Genomic DNA, 20139 nt, shown 5'->3' on the forward strand with positions numbered 1-20139 from the left:
TACTGATCCTTCCAAAGTATTTTTTAACACTTCCAGCAGGAAGTCTGACTTCCAAATCTTTGAATGGTGACAGAGGTTTGTAATTACAATCAGGTAGCTTAACATTAGAAAAACTCAGGATTTTAGAGTTGGAAAGCACAAAAGAACTCAGCAAGTCAATATCCCACCCAATGAGGACATCTGCTGTGTGATCCCTGGCCAAACTGCTTTCTATCTCTAATTTGGGCATTTTCTTGTGATTTATGAAGTTTACCTTTCAATACTTTAGCTCAAGAGCACCAATAGTCTCCTAAGAGAAAATATTCCCTTTGTACATGTGAAAAATACTTTTCCAAGCATTATAGCCTTTTAGCAGAAAATTCTGTATTAATTGTAATATGTGATCTAGGACATAGCACCAAGGAAAGTGCCCTGCCCATAGCAGGAACTCAATCTATGTGAGATTAGAAATAAGCATAGCACTATTTACCATAGCCAGGACATGGAAGCAACCTAAGTGTCCATCCACAGATGAGTGGATAAAGAAGATGTGGCACATATATACAATGGAATATTACTCAGCCATAAAAGGAAATGAAATTGAGTTATTTGTAGTGAGGTGGATGGACCTAGAGATTGTCATACAGAGTGAAGTAAGTCAGAAAGAGAAAAACAAATACCATATGCTAACACATATATATGGAATCTAAAAAAAAAAAAAAAACATGGTTCTGAAGAACCTAGGGGCAGGACAGGAATAAAGACGCAGACGTAGAGAATGGATTTGAGGACACAGGGAGGGGCAAGTGTAAGCTGGGATGAAGTGAGAGAGTGGCATGGACATATATACACTACCAAATGTAAAATAGATAGCTAGTGGGAAGCAGCCACATAGCACAGGGAGATCAGCTCGGTGCTCTGTGACCCCCTAGAGGGGTGGGATAGGGAGGGTGGGAGGGAGGGAGATGTAAGAGGGAGGAGATATGGGGATATATGTATATGTATAGCTGATTCACTTTGTTATACAGCAGAAACTAACACACCATTGTAAAGCAATTATACTTCAATAAAGATGTTAAAAAAATAAAAAATAGAATGTGAAAAAAAATTTTAAATAAAATAAAATAAAGGACTTAGCAGCAAAAATGGAAGCAGTTTATGCATATGAAGTACCAGTATCTCCATTATTGAAAGGTAGATGGTACTTCTCAGTTTACATTTTACAAAAATAAAAGTGTACAGAATGTTAAAAAAAAAAAAAGAAAAGAAAGAAGCATATCTAATTTTAAGTTGATAACACCATTCTGGAGTAATTTTTTTTCATGTTTTCCTCAATAAATGAACACATCTCATAGCTATTTTATTTTTCCTCAATTCTTACTCTAGAGAAAGGCATCTGCATTTTTATACACATGCTAACCTACAAGACATTTTCCAGTTTGAGAGGGAGGGATTTCCATTTAACATTACTGGCATAGAAATTCTGGTACTGCTAAATGCTAGAGTATGAGCTTCCAAAGAACATGCATAAGCATATGTACAGACAGAGTCTGCTAAAGTAACATTTTTGGAATTTTCTCTAATGTTATTTTTTTTTCTATAGCCTAACTCTGAGAGCCGTCTATTCCTAGAAATTTTAAAAGTTCATTTGGAAAGTGGCCTTAACTTTTTCATCATTTCCCAAACTTGCAGGGACTATTAGAGTATCCACGTTTTCCTCCTCTGTACATGGATTGCTTTGCAGAATTCACAGAGTACTTTCTGCCTACAAATAAGGCACACAGACAGAGCGCCAGCACACTTCCTTTGAGAAGTGAGATAAAGGGTGGAATCAACAAAACCTATGATTTCAAATCTCCTTCAGGTTCACAGAATTGTGATTATGCAACTAAAAAATTAGACAGAGCCCCCCTTCATAAAAAAATAATTGCAATACTAACAGCGAACATGGTCCAGAAACTTAGTAAACGCAAATACTGTGGTGAGCAACAGCATATTAAGTACAATTATTATTATTGTTTCACAGATAATCTGTGACTCACGGTAATCTGAAGCCAAAAAATACTAGAGAGATGCTAAGGAAGTAACGATTCCAATTTATAAATCCTGACTTAATATAACATAGTGTTCATGAGTTCAGGGTTTATAACAAGACTTTCTGGGTTCAAACCCAGACCCTCAAATTACTCAAGTATTCTCTGCCCCAGTCACCTCATCTCTAAAATAGAATCATAACAGTATCATCTTATAGGTTGAGAAAAGTGAATTAGTTACCCATAATCCCAGTCTAATCATGGGAAGAACAGCAGGCCAACCCAAATTGAGGGACATTCTACAAAATACCCAATGAGTACTCTTCAAAATAGTCACAGTCATCATGCAAAACAAGGAAAGACTGCGAAACTGTCACTGATCAGAGGTTAAGGAGACATGACAACTAAATGCAACTTGGTATCTTGGAATGGATCCTGGAACAGATAAAGGACATGAGTGAATAAACTTGTGAAATCCAAATGAAGTGTAGAACTTAATTAATAGTAATGTATCAATGTTAATTTCTTAACTTCAACAAATGTACCACAGTTGTGTAAGATGTTAACATTTGGGGGAAATGGATGAAGGGTATATGAGAATTCTCTGTACTGCATTTTCAACTCTGCTGTAAAACTATAATTAATTGAAAAGATAAAGGCTATTTTTAAAGTAAATCAGTTAAATTGATTAATATATGTGAACTATATTCAATATCTTATAATAACCTATAATTGAAAAGAATCTGAAAAAGGATATATATGTATAACTGAACCACTTTGCTGTACAGCAGAAACATTGTAAATCAACTATACATACATATATATATATATACACATATATATATGAACGACAGAATATTGCCAGGCACATGACGATTGCTAAATATATATGAGTTAGTCATAGTAGTAGTGATGGTAGTGGTTGTAGTGGTGGTGGTGGTGGTAGTAGTAGTAGTGGCAGTATGTGCTAATCCGCTGCACCCATAACAGAGATGAAGATAAATAGGGGAGATAAAGGAGACAAGAAAGTAATGACAAAGGATCACAGGAGTAGGCTCCAGCACTTTGCTGTCCTTCAATTGAAGGACTGAAGGTCAAATATGTGTAGAATAGACAATAGCAAGGCCAAGGCCCCCCATCTTCGCTGTCCTATTCCAACACACCCTTCTTACTTCACCCATCTTATGCTAATTACTGAGATTTGTACTCATACTCTCTTTGACTGCCATTAAAACGTAGGGGGAATGTAAGAATACGCTTGTTTTGTTGCTAGCTAATTGAAAGTCATTATACTAATGTTGGTGAAAGTTTTTAATGTTTAAGAATATTTAACTTTCTGTGTACAACAAACTGCTTTGAGCAAGCCTGCCATAGTATAGGCCAAAGAATGCCACGAAAAGTGCCTAATAAAAGATTTGAAAGCTTCGTGGGATAGATGTTACCTTCTGGAAAGCTGTAGCAACACACGCTTTAAGTTTGTATGTAAGAATCTGAGAGAGTGAACAGACCTTCACACATCCAGTAATTAGAGTTGCAGTGACAGGTCTTGCAAAGCACACTAGGCTTTAGACAGTTTCCTAGAAGAGTCAGTGTCGTGAACACCCTGTGTATCTCCACCCTTCAAAAAAGAAGGTTATCAATGTTGAAAGTATAGAGCATTGAATACACACTATATAACTACTTACTGAAAAAATACCGTATTTCATCTATTCTAAGAACCAGATTATTTTAATATCTCTGAAATCAAGATACAGCTTAAAATAACCCACATTGTTTAATTTGGCACCATTTTTTTCTTCCTCCATGGTTCATAAAATAGTGATGCATTTTTAAATTGATGGCATCTTACATTTGAAAAAAACTGGTGACCAATTCTTTGTGTTTTTCATATGCAAGTTGGTACTATTATATTTAGCACTAATACAGAATCACCTGGGAGAAAACAACTGATGCAAATTATACTGTGAATGACTTCGACTTTTGTCCTACACATGGGATTGGCATTCTTCCCTAATTTTCCCCTCTACCTGAATGTTAATAGAGCAGCAAAGTAGGAACTGGTAAGATATTATGTAGAATATATTCAAGAAATGCTATGAACACTCTATTCCCTTAACCAATAGGCTAAGTGACTTGACAGTAAGTAAAAGATCTGTATGCTAAAATTGGAATCACATTGAGAAGCATATGTAAAAGCCTGGGAAAGGCTCCCCTAGCACCAGGACACTAATATTCAACATCTGATACTTACACTTGGAGATTTTGGGTAATTATCATTGAAATAAATCATTGATGAGTGGAAGTTTTGGCATGAGATGCTAACAAAATATTTGGCCAGTAATTCTACCACCTTCATGCAAGCAAAAGAAAAAACCCATATTATTAGTAGGATGGTGGTTTTGATTCAAACTAAGAAACTTAGGGTGGATGGCCTACTTTACTTGGTTCCATATAGTGAGCTAAACTACACCACCCATTTAATTCACTCCTCATTAATTCATTTCTTCATTCATATAATGAGACACTAATATGAGACAGGCCCATTAATATATAACAGTAATACGTGCTAGAGGCTGATGACACACACATATACACATAAAAATTGCATGAGCCCTTCCCTCATGGAAAATACAGTTTTCTTAAGGAATGGGGTAGAGAAGGGACAGAGGAGTAAATGGGAAAGTATGATACATAAATAGTTCCAATACAAGGGAAGAATATGACAGATATGTAAAAAGATACAGGGCACATTATGTAACAGACAAGAGGAGGAAAAATAAAAGAGGATGTCCAATTAAGTGAAGGGAAGAAGCTTTAGGAAAAAGGTTGGATTTATATTGAAAAAGGTTAAAATTAAAAGAGGGTGCCTTCATTAAACATGATTCAGGCTCGATGGTCACAAGTAGTGTCAGGTGTTCACTACTCACACCCTGTCTAGTTCAAGAAGTGTTAGCTAACTTTAGCCTTAATCCCAAATTCCTCCTTCCCATCAGACACTGTTAGCAACAAATGTCCCTGCCATTTGGAAAATGCCAGTAATAAATGCATCTGTAACTTTCCAGTGGTTCATGCTAACAGATCGAGAGCAAATGAGAGGTTTTCATCCATAGCAGCATCTGACAATGTGCTACCTGTGTTGTAACACTGCTATAGATTGTTAGTGCACTTTTTAGTCATGAGTACAAGACACAACAGTGACTATCTAAAAACCTGTAAAGTCAATTAATTAGGAGTAGTGGCAGTTGTGTGATATCGTATTGTCATTCTTCAACCAGCTGTAGTTTGGCTTGAAAAAAACTTCCCTAAAAGGGTTTTTGTTTTGTTTTGTTTTTCCCTGCCATTCTTCATTAACACATCATGTAGAAACAAGCCTTTATTTAGAATGTCCCTTTTGATGGATTAAGAATGTATCTGAAATGAAAGATATTCTGAAAAATATCCAACCAGTTTTTATTTTCTATTCAAAGGTATTATCAGCCAAGCAACAACTACGAGAGGCTCAGGCCATCTGGACGGGCGGGGATTACACTGCAGTTACCATCAGAGCATGTGGATTAAATTCCAGACTGTGCCACACAAAAGTTGTGTGTGCTTGAGTACACCCCTTGATATCCCTTAACTTCAGTGTGTTTTATAAACTGTGAAGGGATAGGTACTTCTCACCCCCAACCCCTTATTTCTAAATAGCAGCAATTAGCACGACAGGATGTTGGCTTGTGACCATTTTACCCATTCGAGCCTGTGAATGAATGTGAGTCTTCCGTCCACCACCAGCAAGCGTTCCTCCATTTTAGGACAACCAAAATCAAGGATGCTATAATTGCCTTGCTCCAAAGGTGGCGGTGAGACAGAGAATCTGGTGACACCAGCTTCCATATCTGACAGTACTTAGCAAAGCTGAGGACAGTCACTAGTTCTGGAACTGGAGGTGGAGGACAGGGTTGTGAGGTGACCTGACTCTGTCATCATAACGCACAAATTCAAATCTCATTTCTGTGGTTACGTGATCCTGGTAAGTTACTTGGCTTCTTAAAGACTTGGTCTTGTCATCTATAAAATGGCGTGATTCGTTGGATTCTTGTTGTGAGAATTAAGTTACTAAGTGCTTGATCTGGCATATGATGAGTACTTAGTAAATAAGGACCTGCTGCTGCTCTTTATGCCTGTTCACACCTCTTTCCATCAATACATTACTTCAAAGATAAATCAGCAAATCAAATGGCATGCCACTTGGGAACAAATTTTTAAAATGACCAGAGGAGTAATTGTATTTTAGGAACATGACACACCAGTATGTAATAAATAGCAAGTTGAAAGCTAACCTTAAAAAAAGAAAAGGAAAAAAATCAGCTGGCCTATGGTTTTTCAATGTTTTTGCATATGAATATGCGCATGTAAAAGGAACATAATAAAGAAAAATATTTTTACTTGGCACTCACACACTCTTCCAACAAAAGAACTCGTATTTGTTGGTAATACTATATTTTCATTTATCCATTCAGTTACCATATTGTGAGACCCTACAGTGAACTAAGAAGTACAGTGAATTTTGAACTAGGTGGCAGGCCCAGAGACCCTAGCAGTTAAAGTATCCAAGTTAAAACAAAACCTGAGCTTCTGTTGCTACCGATGTCCACTGTATGTGGCTATAGCAAAGGCTTTGAGCTCTACCTGTCCCACTGTGATCGGGTCCACTGTGAGACAAGTTCCCCTGCCAAAGTTTTACCTACCATCTTTCAATCCTTAACATTGAATGACAGTTTCTGCCTCTTCCCTTGAACTGCCTCTAGAGGGCAAAAGAGTCCCAATCTATCAAATACCTAAGTATTTTATTCTTGACATAGACACATCCGTACACACAGTCTGATGCAAATTGGAAACCCACCATGTGTCAAATACAGTATAGGTAATCTTGTCATTCATGAGAGAAAATGTTCTAGCTAATCATTATGAAAAGTAACAGAAAGTAAGCGCTTTTCTGGTAACATTAGTTCATTTCCACGGCTAAACTTCCACTTTGAGTGTTAAATTTCTAGACTTATTTTATTTTCATTGCCCCATTTTTTTAAAACTCTATTACATGTGGATATTGCCAAATACGGCCTACCTAGCCCCTTAGCATTCGTTATGAAGATTAATAAGACAATGCCAGGTAGCATTTTCTATTACTCTGAACAAATAAGATCTGCAAATACAAAAGGACATTACTAATTTGCATATACCATGGTTTGGCTGAAAGAGTCTCTGTTATTGGCCACATATTAAAATTGGATAAAAAAGAGCAACAAGATCTTTCTGGATTTTTTACTTGAAATAGGAAAAGTCATCATTGATATCTTTTAAATGACTTCTGTAACAAAGCCTAACTTCTAAGTCTTTAGGGAAAAAAAAAAAGAAAGTTCTTTCAAAGTTCCATCTATTTGTTATTTTAATAAAATACTTTGTCTAATTCAGCTTATTCAATCGTCTGAACAGCACTGCATTGCTAAAACCCAGCGGAGCTGTCTGTCAGCAGACACATTCCAAGTTCCAGAAAGATAATACTTAAAACATGATACCCTCTGAGCTCCCCTGAGACGAGCATCCAGCTTGAGGGTTTACAAGACGTTTGGGCTTGTTACCTCCGCTAACCCTGTCACAAAAACCAAGGGAAGCCTGAAATTAAATAAATAAAAGCCCTATTAAGGCCAAAGCACATCACTTTGAAAGACTAGGTTTTAAGATCCCACTGGGTGTCTTTACATTCATTTTCAATTAGCTATTTTTCCTTTAATGAATTTCAGGAGGGTTCAGATTCATAGATCTGCCAGGCTAATGAAGGCCATTGGCACTCTGGCACAGTCATGTTTTCAGGAGGTAGAGAACACTTGGGGTGACTTTGTAATTCATGCCCAAATGGAGAGATGCCACATAGAGGGAAAGATTTAAAAATAGTGGTGAGCTTTGGCATCTCTGGGGATGGATTCTGGACAGGTAAGCTTTAGATGCATATTTAACAGGTGAAAAGTTCCAAGAGAATAGGTGGACTCAGAAAAAATAATAAGTGGCAACATGATGTGTTGGCCTTTCAAGACATTATTTGCAGGGTTTTAGGACCTGAAAGAAAAGAAGAGCGTATCTGGCCACACCCTTGGTAAGAGACATAGATTAAGCTGAACAGATAAAAGAATGGATGGAGTTTGAAAACGAAATCCAGGAAATGGATTTTCAGAAGGGGGCAAAGGAAACTGATTTTACAGAGAAAGAGATCACAAGGTTAAAAACATCCAAAGTCAATATAAAGCACCATGTCAGCCAGTGAGAAGCATAAGTATTTTATGCATCATCACCAACAGTGCTGGTTCCCTAGAACAAGGGTTGTATTAGTACTTGGTAACCACCTCTGCTTCCTCTTAATATCATGACCCTGACTGAACTGCTTTAGGGACAAGGACAGGTGTGTGACAGCCATAAGAATATTTATATCAATTTGCCTACTTCTACCAGGTAGGAAGTGTATCCTAAGGCAATTTTTCGTTTTAAATTATTCCTAAGAGGTCCTTTTTTTCTTCTTTTTTGCTTTTGCTTGGAATCAAAACACCAATTAAGGTATATTATTTCTGTAAGTTTTCACAGAAAGCTCAAGTAGTTAGTTATGAATTTTCTCCCTAATTTATTAAATTTTATACCTAACAGTAAGATAATCTGTGGAGAAATACCCATTTTTATGTGTCTACTATAACATATACAAATCTAGAAAGGAAAAAGGTAAAAGTCTTATGTGTCTTCTGTTGTTCTCCACGTCAGTAAAATCTTTCCTGTAATAAAAACAATAATGCGATAATTACAAATATAATGAGGGCTGAAAATGTCCTGGTCACTTTACTAGGCACTATGTGTACATGAGCTCATTAAGTCCTGAAACAGCTCTATGCACATGTTATAAATGAGAATCTGAGAAAAGAAAGTTTTGGAATCTTGCCTAAAGTTACAGAGTCACTGAACACATTTCTGTTTGGCCTCAGAGTCAATATGACAAGAGTCATTCTTACAATGGAAGTTCCAATGGGAATTAGAGAACGGAGCCTAGTCACAGTCAAAAACCTTACGTGCATCATTGGTAGTTGTCTTCCTGCAGGATCAAGTGGAGAGGCAATGGTGTGACACCAAGTTCTATATGGTCTTAGACCCCAAACCCACTGGGTTTTTATGGAGTGAGAACAAGCTGAAACATCTAAATATAGTTTTTTTGCTCATGGCAGAAATGGCCATGTGGGTCTATGTTCTTAGTTCCAGCTATTACTGGTTAACCGGTAAAAGGAAAATTGATACCTGCTTGGGGGGTGGGTGCGAGGGGGGGAACTGGACATTCAGTGAGAGACACTGCAGGTCGGGTTTACTTTTGAGACTATCCCAGAAAGTCACTTTAAGCTCCAGCTCATAGTTTTTCCCATCTCCCTTCTCTCTACTTCTTAGAGATTATTTCATAGACAGAAAACCAGAAATCACTTTTCAGCTCATTGCCTTTGGACAGGGAGGATATTATTATCTATTCTTATAAATGAGGGAACAGAATCTCAGTGTTTACGTAAACTGCTCACGGAGACAACATTTTGATACTGTTCCTGGAACATACTGTTGTCATAAAACTATGATCTTTTTGGCTGAACCTAGTAGGTGCTCAGTAAATGTTTGAAGAAGGAGGGAAGCAATGATACAGTGTGTGGTTTATTAGAATTCCCAGCACCTCTATCCCAGTGTAATTCATCTTCTCCTTCAGCACAATCTCTCTTATTTATTGCCTAACCTATACTGTTTCTTTCTTCTCTTTTGTTCCCAGAAATGTGCGTGAAGACAAAAGTGACAATGAATCTTCAAAGTATTTTAAAATATACACATACTATCAACTTTTTACTGGATAATTTTCTGCTCAGCTTCTTGTGTAAATTGAGACCAAATGGACTGCAAGCCCCTTAGGGGCAGGGTGAGAAAGCTCAGGCCTTTAAGGCTGTATCCACGGACACAGCATACTGCCTAGCATGAGTACAGCCTAGCAAATGTTGAGAAATGAAGGCTGTCATCTACATGCAAATGAAGAATAGCAGACAGAAGTAATGAAGATGAGAGTAAATTCTCCCCAGTGGATATTTCCCATGGGATCTCAGGGAAAGCAGATTAGGATTTGAAAAAGGTTTACAATTTCTGCTGCATTATAGGCCTTTTTATAAGTGAAAAAAGAAAGAGAGTTTTTCCTCAATATTCAAGGGTGCAGACATTCACTGGGCTGCATGAAGACAAACACAGTGACAACATTCACTAAAATATTTTTGCTTTTTGAGGAAACATGGGAACACAGTTATCTCTAAGAAGGATTCATACACTCTGCATTAGAATTCAGTCCAAAATTCATACTTCACTATAAAAGAAAAAATTCCTATCACACTAGAAATGCTGCACCAATGATAATACACTGAAAGAAAGGCAAAACACCCCCATGCTGTCCACCATGTTTGTATAGTCATACTAATCAATCATCTACAACATCTGCAATTAACAAATAACCCTGAAAAAAATAAGTCACGGGCATTCAGTGACTTGGGCCTGAAGGGGAGATGGATGGCGGGTGGCTAGCTCTATTAGGAATGTAGCTGATCTGATCTCCTCCATTACAGAGAGCTGACCCAGTTCCCGGTATTCACATGCAAAGAGCTGACACCATTAATGGTCTAGCGTGAATACATCCCACCTCCATTTAAGGTGATTAAAGGGTTTACATTTCTTTTCTTCGTCTTTCTTTTATTTCTTAGAGAAATAATTCGTGGATGGTAGCAAATAATTTTTAGCACTTGTAAACGGAAAACAAATATCAGAGAACACAGACCTAAGTTTTGAATGCCAAGAAGATGCAGCTGTTGAAAACTGGTGGATTAATGTTGCGGAAACTCTGGCTACGCAGAGCGATCCCTGGACCAGCAGCAGCAGCAGCAGCATCACCAAGGAGCTCATTGGAAATGCACACTCTCGGGCCCCACCTCAGACCTGCTGAGTCAGCATCTACATTTAACAACCTCTCCCACCCATCCCAGGGGATCCTTATGCACATTAATGTTTTGAGAAGCAGCTGCTTCAAGCAAGAGCCCTCCTTTGGATTCAGAGGGAACAGCAAAGAACCTTGGAGGACAGGCTGCCTGCCTGGCACCCATTCACTGAGCCAACCCCTTTTTTTCCCAAACAGATTTACATCAGAAGGTGTGTTTTTCAGTTTCTGCAATGACTTCATTTGCTGTTGTAGAAGAAATTCCAAACTAAAAGGCACATCCATATGTAAGAAGGAAAACATTTATCATTTAGAAACTCACTTTTCCAAAAATACAACTATGTTTCATATATTTATTCCAGCGACTTTTCAAACTTGGCTGAAAATTGTAATCGCCCGTAATGTTTTAAAAACTAATTCCTTCATCTGGGCTCCTGCTCTGGAATATTCCGATTTGGTGATTGTGAGAGATGACCCAGGTTACTGTATTTTCAAAACTCAACAGTTAATTTTGATGTACAATTAGGATGGGGATTTATGGCTTGATTCTTTGGCTGTTAATATGCAGGGTGTTGCAGGAGGGTGCCTCCTGAGGAATGCTTGCCCTGGCAACTTCCATCTCTTGATTTGGTCTGGAAGCAGTGTCCATTAGACTGCCCCCAAGAATTTTTTTCTATAAGGTTTATGAATTCTGGAGCCCCCGCTCAAGTTGATGCTCACAGCTCATCCTGCTTAAGTTGAGCGGCAGCCTCTGCAAACACTCTGTGATAGACTGGGCAATTTACACCATTGAAAAACTAGGCAAGAAAAGAGGTAAAGCAGAGAAACAAGACTGAAGTGAGTTTCTTCCCTGGTCTTGTCAGGCTCATAAGTTCCTGGGCAGTCGAGAAGTGACCCTCCTCCTTAAATAAATAAGACATGTCAGAGGGCTAAAAATATCCATGGATTCCATTTTTATAGGAAGAAGAAATCAATTCATTCAGGAAGATGGCAATACAGTTGACCATTGAACAATGCAGGAGTTAGAGGCACCGACCCTCTGCACAGATGAAAATCCAAATATGGCTTATAGTCTGCCCTCCATATCCGTGGCTCCCCATTCTCCACAAATTCAATCAACTGTGGATCATGTAATACTGTAATTTTTACTACTGAAAAACTCTGCATGTAAGCGGACCTACACAGTTCAAATCTGTGTTGTTCAAGGGTCAACTGTATTCAACACGTGGTATTGACTGATTTTAAAACTGTATTTAACAGATGGTATTGACCTCAATCAAGGAAGCAGGTGAATAGAAAAGTAGAGCAAAGGCCAAGGAACTAGGAAGGACTTGTCATGAACTCTTGGAAGGAGATTTTGAGATCAGTAATTTTTTTTTATAATAGACTTTTTGGATTAAAGGACGTTTCTGTTCCCTCAACACAGTGTATGCTTCCTTATTAAGTCTACTTAATAAGTCTACTGTGTTTGTTCTAGAACCTATGTTTGCTAGTTTACTATAAAATGTAATTATGAAATTACAAATTATGCAAAGGGATCAAATGTGAGTGCAAAATAAAAAGGTTGTTTCTATAAAAACTAAGTTGAAAATTTTGAAAAGGCTGGAGTCTCTACATATGAGTGAAATCATACAGCAGTTGTCATTCTGCATCTGGTTTATTTCACTTAGCATAATGTACTACAAGTCCAACCATGTTGTTGCAAATAACAGGATTTCCTTCTTTCTTAAGGCTGTATAACAATCCACGGTATGTATATACTACATTTTCTTTATCCATTCATCTGTCGATGGACATTTACATTTTTTCCACGTCTTGGCTATTGTGAATACTTCTGCAAGGATCATGAGAATGCAGGTATCTCTTCAAAACTCTGATTTAAATTTTGCATAAATACCCACAAGTGGGATTGCTGGATCACATTACTAAGAGGATAGATCTCATGTTAAGTGTTTTTACCACACACCAAAAAAATAATGATGAGGGCAGGAGGAAACTTCAGGAGGCCATAGATTTATTTATGGTCTTGACAGTTGTGAAGGTTTTACAAGTGTGTATTTATCCCCAAACTCATCAAATTGTATATACGTTAAATATTTACAACTTTTTACATATCAACCATGCCTCAATAAAGGGTTGTTAAAGAATTAAAAATGTCCCTCATCATCTGACCACAAAAAACCCAAAGGTCACTAAAACAAAGTCCTGTTAAATTAGGTGTGGATGAGTCAATTCTTAAAGATGGGGGCAAATAAAAAATACAGGAGGATTCTGTAGTCATACTGCTTCACATACTGTTTTACTCCCTTTTAAAGAAACTGAAATTGGAAATGGTAGATGATGCATTAAGAACAGAGTTATAGCCAAAAAGACTTAGATTTCAAATAAGGAAACCAATATTTAAGGAAAAGGTCTGGCACTACTTGAAAAGATTAATAAATGAATGTACTTGTATTTTTATTTTAAAAAATGTTTATTTCTTTTACATGTAACTGTGCAGTTTTCCCAGCACCACCTATTGAAGAAGCTGTCTTTTCTCCACTGTTTATTCTTGCCTCCTTTATCAAAAACAAGGTGACAATATGTGCGTGGGTTTCTCTCTGGGCTTTCTATCCTGTTCCATTGATCTATATTTCTGTTGCTGTGCCAGTACCATACTGTCTTGATTACTGTAGCTTTGTAGTCTGGGAGTCAGGGAGCCTGATTCCTCCAGCTCCGTTTTTCTTTCTCAAGATTGCTTTGGCTATTGGGGGTCTTTTGTGTTTAAGACCTAAATAGACATTTCTCCAAAGAAGACATACAGATTGCCAACAAACACATGAAAGAATGCTCAACATCATTAATCATTAGAGAAATGCAAATCAAAACTAAAATGAGATATCATCTCACACCAGTCAGAATGGCCATCATCAAAAAATCTACAAACAAAAACGCTGGAGAGGGTGTGGAGAAAAGGGAACCCTCTTGCACTGTTGGTGGGAATGTAAATTGATACAGCCACTATGGAGAACAGTATGGAGGTTCCTTAAAAAACTAAAAATAGAACTACCATATGACCCAGCAATCCCACTCCTAGGCATATACCCTGAGAAAACCATAATTCAAAAGGAGTCATGTACCACAATGTTCATAGCAGCTCTATTTACAATAGTCAGGATATGGAAGCAACCTAAGTGTCCATTGACAGATGAATGGATAAAGAAGATGTGGCACATATATACAATGGAATATTACTCAGCCATAAAAAGAAATGAAACTGAGTTATTTATAGTGAGGTGGATGGACCTAGAGTCTGTCATACAGAGTGAAGTAAGTCAGAAAGAGAAAAACAAATACCGTATGCTAACACATATATATGGAATCTAAAAAAAGAAAAAAGTTTCTGAAGAACCTAGGGGCAGGACGGGAATTAAGATGCAGACCTTCTAGAAAATGGACTTGAGGATGTGGGGAGGGAGAAGGGTAAGCTGGGATGAAGTGAGAGAGTGGCATGGACATATATACACTACCAAACGTAAAATAGATAGCTAGTGGGAAGCAGCCACATAGCACAGGGAGATCAGCTCAGTGCTTTGTGACCACCTAGAGGGGTGGGATAGGGAGGGTGGGAGGGAGAGAGACGCAAGAGGGAGGGGATATGGGGATATATGTATATGTATAACTGATTCACTTTGTTATAAAGCAGAAACAGACACACCATTGTAAAGCAATTATACTCCAATAAAGACGTTAAAAAATGTTTATATCAAGTGTATAATCTATTTTTATGGTACCTGCTTTAGCCTAATAACCATCTGTCTTGATTATGCCAGATAAGTCAACTCCACTTGGAAAAATCTTCAACAACATGTTTTCAAACTCCATCTCCCCCCCCACCCCCCACAAAGATTGGTGCCAATGGCCCTCATTCCAGAAGCACAGTTTGTAGAGAGAGTATTACTGATAGGAATGTGCTGGGTCAGGGGTATTGTGTTGAGGAATAAAATAGTGTTGAGAACCACTAATTTAAAGACAAATACATGCTTATTTCATACATGCATTTTATAAAGTTCTATTACTATCTGTACCAACTTTAAATACCAATATATATTATAAAGCAGAAGCTAACACACCATTGTAAAGCAATTATACTCCAATAAAGATGTTTAAAAATAAATAAATAAATACCAATACATGTAGTTTACCATTTAATTGTGACACTCATCCAGAACATGTTCTCTAATTGCAGCTATTTAACTACATTTATGAGGACACACTCAGCACATCACAAAATCTACAAAGAGTATATATAAAAGTGAACAGGTTTTCATCTAGACTTGTCTCATGCTGCCCACAAACATAGAGCTCTAGATTAAAATGTTACTTTCCATAAATTGTCACAAGAACCTCTCACCTGTATTACTTCAAATTTGTGTACCTGACATGCCATGAAGTCTCCAAGTATTTAAAACATTGCCCCTCTAAGAAAAAAAAGGCACCATGTGAACATCTTTTTTGCAGAGCAGCTCTGCCTGGATCTTGTGGAATGTGAACAGAGAGAAACTATCCTAGGGGCTGTCCTCCACTAACTGGGCCTGGGATGAATTTGTGCACAAGCCAAAGGGAAGTCAGGGCACTAGGAGGCCAACTGCCTTTCTGAGATACCTTGATCTGAAACCTTGTTTATCAGAGATGTTTCATATTGGATCACGGAAAAGCTACCCAATCGTGTCTTCTTAATAGGAAGTGTCAGAGATAGATGAACAAGGAGAGCAGGGGTCACTTGAGCTCGTGTTATGTCCCAATAAGGCAGAGCTATAATTTCTAGTTCACACCTCTGATGTACATTCTTGTATTAGAAAGACTTTGCCTTTCTATCCCACAATCCTCAAGGCATACCACCTTCACGCTAGTTTGTACACTACTCTTCCTTGTACACAATGTACCAAACTATTATAACATGAATATTATCCTTCATTTTGAAAACATGTAAAACATACTTTAAAAAACATAGTGATTTCTATGAAGTAGTTACTATCTCATTCAGAGGTAAATTGATTCCCAAAATATAGAAGGGGATTATATGTTATAAATTTGTATGTGATTGTATTTTTAGCACAGCAAAATGCATAAAAGAAACTCGTAAGAAATTAGAAACAAGTTAAGCAATAGAAAACTCCTGTGTTAATCCTTGTCTAGGGACTAGCCTTTCCCACAAAAAATTTTAAAAGTGGTGATAAAACATATTAATATGAAAAACATTGAAAGGAATTCATACTTCACTTATTAACCACATGCACAATGGTTAAAAGGAGGTAAGACCAATGAGCTGCCTTTTAAATTAAATAATCAAACCTGAAATACCCTCTCTTAGATGGCATGGAATTACTTGACCTGGTCATATTTATTTGTGTTCATACGTGAAGCACTGGATGTAAGCCACAGTATAAAGCTGAAGTAGAACATATTTCTAGTTACAAAGCCATCTAGCATGGCTTCTTCAAGGGAATGTCCTCAATAAATAGCATTTAGACGAATTAATAGCAACAGCTACTACAACATGATGTACAGCTTTTCATACTGGATATTCTATATGGCTTTGCAGTAGCAGTTTCCAAATTATATTCAATGTAGTGCAACTTTCTCAAAAGATATCAATATATACTGCGTGCAAAATGCTTGCAGGACATGCTGGATGCTATGAACATCCCTTAGAGCATCAAAATATATTCTAGCAAATTAAAAGGTCTGACAAATCCTGCAGGCATTTATTAAATTTACCTACAATGATTCCAGTTTTTCCCCAAATTGTTCAACCGTAGAACTATTTACCAAGGAATACTTATTAACATCTCATAGAAAATTGACATACTATGATATAGTTTGGCTCACTGTCATATGTATGTCTTTAATCAAACTCTGGTGGAGTAGGTAAGAGAGATCACATTTTTTTGCAGGTAAGAGAGTTCACATTTTTTTTGCAGGTAAGAGAACTAGGGTAATCATTAATTCCCAATGCTTACTCAAAGATTAAAAAATAAATAAATAAATGATTGTTACCTACATGGACTCCAAAATTTAATATGCTAAAGTTTGCATACAATTTGACAATATTTTCTAGCAGTAATTAAGAGATTTAAGAAACTCTAGAGTTAAAACAAATTGTTTTCAATAACTATTGTCTTTAAACACAAGAGAATTATAAGATTTTGCTTTTTATTTGTGTACTGATGGCTGGAAATGGCTTCAATTGCTCTGCTTTTGGGAATTAAATTATTATTGGCTGCAGATCCTTAAATATTTTATTTCAGAAAATCAGTGTTTTTGCTCTCTTTCTCAATTTCTGCAGAATTTCTTCTTTAATTTACAAGTGGAAACAGTATAAGAAGTTAACAATCATTCCTATGTTTGTGAACACTGTGTAAAAAAAGGAAAGGAAAAGAGTATGCATTCTTTAAATATGATTTTCTTCAAATATAACCAGACAAGATTATGTCTTTTGACTAAATTGTGATATGTTTCACAGCCACCTAGATGCCAAAGATGAAGGGTTGACGGCTTCTGTCTCAAGTCTTCTTGAAGCTAATAAGAGAGGTGATGCCAACTTGGCAGCATCAATGCCCTGTTGGATAGGCGACTCGAGTCCCGGAGTCTAGGTGAGAAATTTGGCCTGGCATCTGGGGGAATTTCTACAGAAAGCAATCAAAGGCAGAAAAAGGAACCACATTTTGAATTGTTAAAACAAACAAACAAAAACAACTACCATCTAAATATGACAGGTATATTACAGTTAAGATTAGCATTTCCACCATGGACTGTTGGCATTCTTGGATTTAATATTAGTAATTCAAATATTTAATGACAACCTTTAAAGCTTATGATATAGTTAAATCCATTTGTCTTTTTCCAGTATGGCTTTCTTCCTTTATGGTTATATTTTTAAAAGCATTTTCCACCCCAATGTCACATAAATATTCATCTGAAGTTTTCTCTAGTAAAGTTTCAATTTTATATTTATATCTTTAATCCGCCTAATGTTAATTTTGGTGTATGCTACACAGTAAGGATCCAACTTCTTTCTTTTCAAATGATAAAATTTTCCCAAATGTAATTCGAAAAATAAACCTTTTTTGGGGCCACTATTTGAAATAAATATTTTAAAGTGCTACATTTGTATTTAAACTTGGGTACTCATTATTCTGCTCCATAGTTGTATCTGATGTGTCTGTCCATCCCTACAAAAATAATACCTTTACAAAAATTACTGGAGCTTTAATATGTATTTTAATATTGGAATGTAAAATTGATCATTGACTAGAATGATGGTTATCAGGGGCTGGAGGTGGGCAGATGTTGGTCAAACTGTACAAACCTCCAATTATAGGATGAATAAGTTCTGGATGTACAGCATGGTGACTATAGTTAATAATACTGTATTTTGTTCTGGAAAGTTGCTAAGAGAGGAGTAGGCTTTAAATGTTATCACCACCAAAAAAAAATATTGGTAATTATGTGACATGAGAGACGTGTTAGCTAAGGCTATGGTGGTAAACATTTTGCAATACATAAGTTTATCAAATCAACTTTTTGTACACCTTAAACTTACACAATGTTATATGTCAATCATGCCTCAAAAATCCTATTTAATAGTAAAAGACTAAGTTAAAAATAAGTAACCAGATCTTATGGCTATTATTTAATATTACTTTAAAAGTTCTAGCTAATGACATGAGTCAAGAAAAATAAGAAGTATATAAGTCTTGGAAAGAGGACTGCCTGAAAAAATATGAAATACTAACTGAAAAACAATTAGGACTAATTAGAGAACTCAGTATAAAAATAAAAATATTAAAATAAATCAATAAATTTCCCTCATATCAACATTAGTAAGCAAAACCCATAAATACCTAAAAGTCTATACACAAATAAAACAAAATACTTTGAGACACAAAAGACGACATGCATAAATAGAAAAACAGGTTAAATTTTCAAGTGAAAACAGTCAATATTTTGATGTGTGTGTTCATTTTTGTCGTAAAGTGTTTTAGGGAACAATATAAAGGGTTGCTGCAGTTTCCAAAATAGCCTTGCTTGATTTATTCAGAATAAATTTACATTATTTTTGCAGGTATTTTCATTTCTTTTTATGTTATATATCCATTAGTTAATCCAGTTATCTCTTGAGTATGTGTGTATCCCCCTCTCCCCACCTTTCTTTCCTTTTCTTTCTATTCTCACTGGCACTGCCCTAGTTCAGCACCTAACTTTTCCACAAGACTTCACCAGTAGCGGCTTTGAAACACCTTCTATGTCCTGAGTTTGGAAGGATAGTTTTGCACCTCCTTTGCCCAACTGCTATTTCACAATCTTGCTAATATCCTGAATACCCACATAAGTGCAGTTTCTATTTCCTAACTCTTATACCATGAATATATTCTACATACGGCTAAAGTAACTTTTCCAAGATACAGATCAGCTGATGTCACTGCCTTCCTCAAAAATCTTTACTAGTTCTCAACTGCCTACAACATGTCATCTGAAGGCTTTGTGGGTTGTCATTTGATACCTCTAAGATCAAGATCCAATCCCCCTTTCAGCCACATCCCCCTAAACTCTCCATTCTGTATCTATTCTCCAGCAAAACTAGGCTTCCCTTTCTCCATAACCATATTTTCACCATCCTTGAAGTCCCAGACTAAACACTACCTACCTCCTTCATGAAAGCTGACCTGACCCGTCTGAAATTAAAATTCTTTCTCCTCTGTGTTCTGATAACAATTTGTTTGCAAATCTACACCAGCATTTATTCTATCATTCCATTATGAAATATTTATTATATGTGGTTATTTGTGTACTGTATAAATGGTAAGGTCCTTCAGGGCAGAGCTCATGAAATATTTATACTTATGTTCCCTACCGCACCATAGGCACAGTATCTTGCATATAGTAAGTAATCAATACATGTTTGATGAATTTATTAAAATTAGTAACTTTATGGAATATAAGGGGGTGCATATTACTCTCTTCAATTTAATTATAGCTATCATTTTCAGATGTTCAGCATGTTCCACATAATATGCTAAGCAACTTCCATTTTATTCTCACAGCTTGATGAAATAGGTATTATTAGCC

At 36.6% G+C, this 20139-nt stretch overlaps 1 protein-coding gene across 1 annotated transcript in view; it reads right to left on the reverse strand.

Annotated features, from left to right (window-relative positions):
- IL1RAPL1 (interleukin 1 receptor accessory protein like 1) overlaps positions 1-20139 on the reverse strand; it is a 1336730-nt gene that overhangs the window by 872170 nt on the left and 444421 nt on the right. The window lies entirely within an intron of this gene.

Source organism: Pseudorca crassidens, chromosome X (genome assembly GCF_039906515.1).
Source record: "Pseudorca crassidens isolate mPseCra1 chromosome X, mPseCra1.hap1, whole genome shotgun sequence".
Classification (NCBI taxonomy): domain Eukaryota; kingdom Metazoa; phylum Chordata; class Mammalia; order Artiodactyla; family Delphinidae; genus Pseudorca; species Pseudorca crassidens.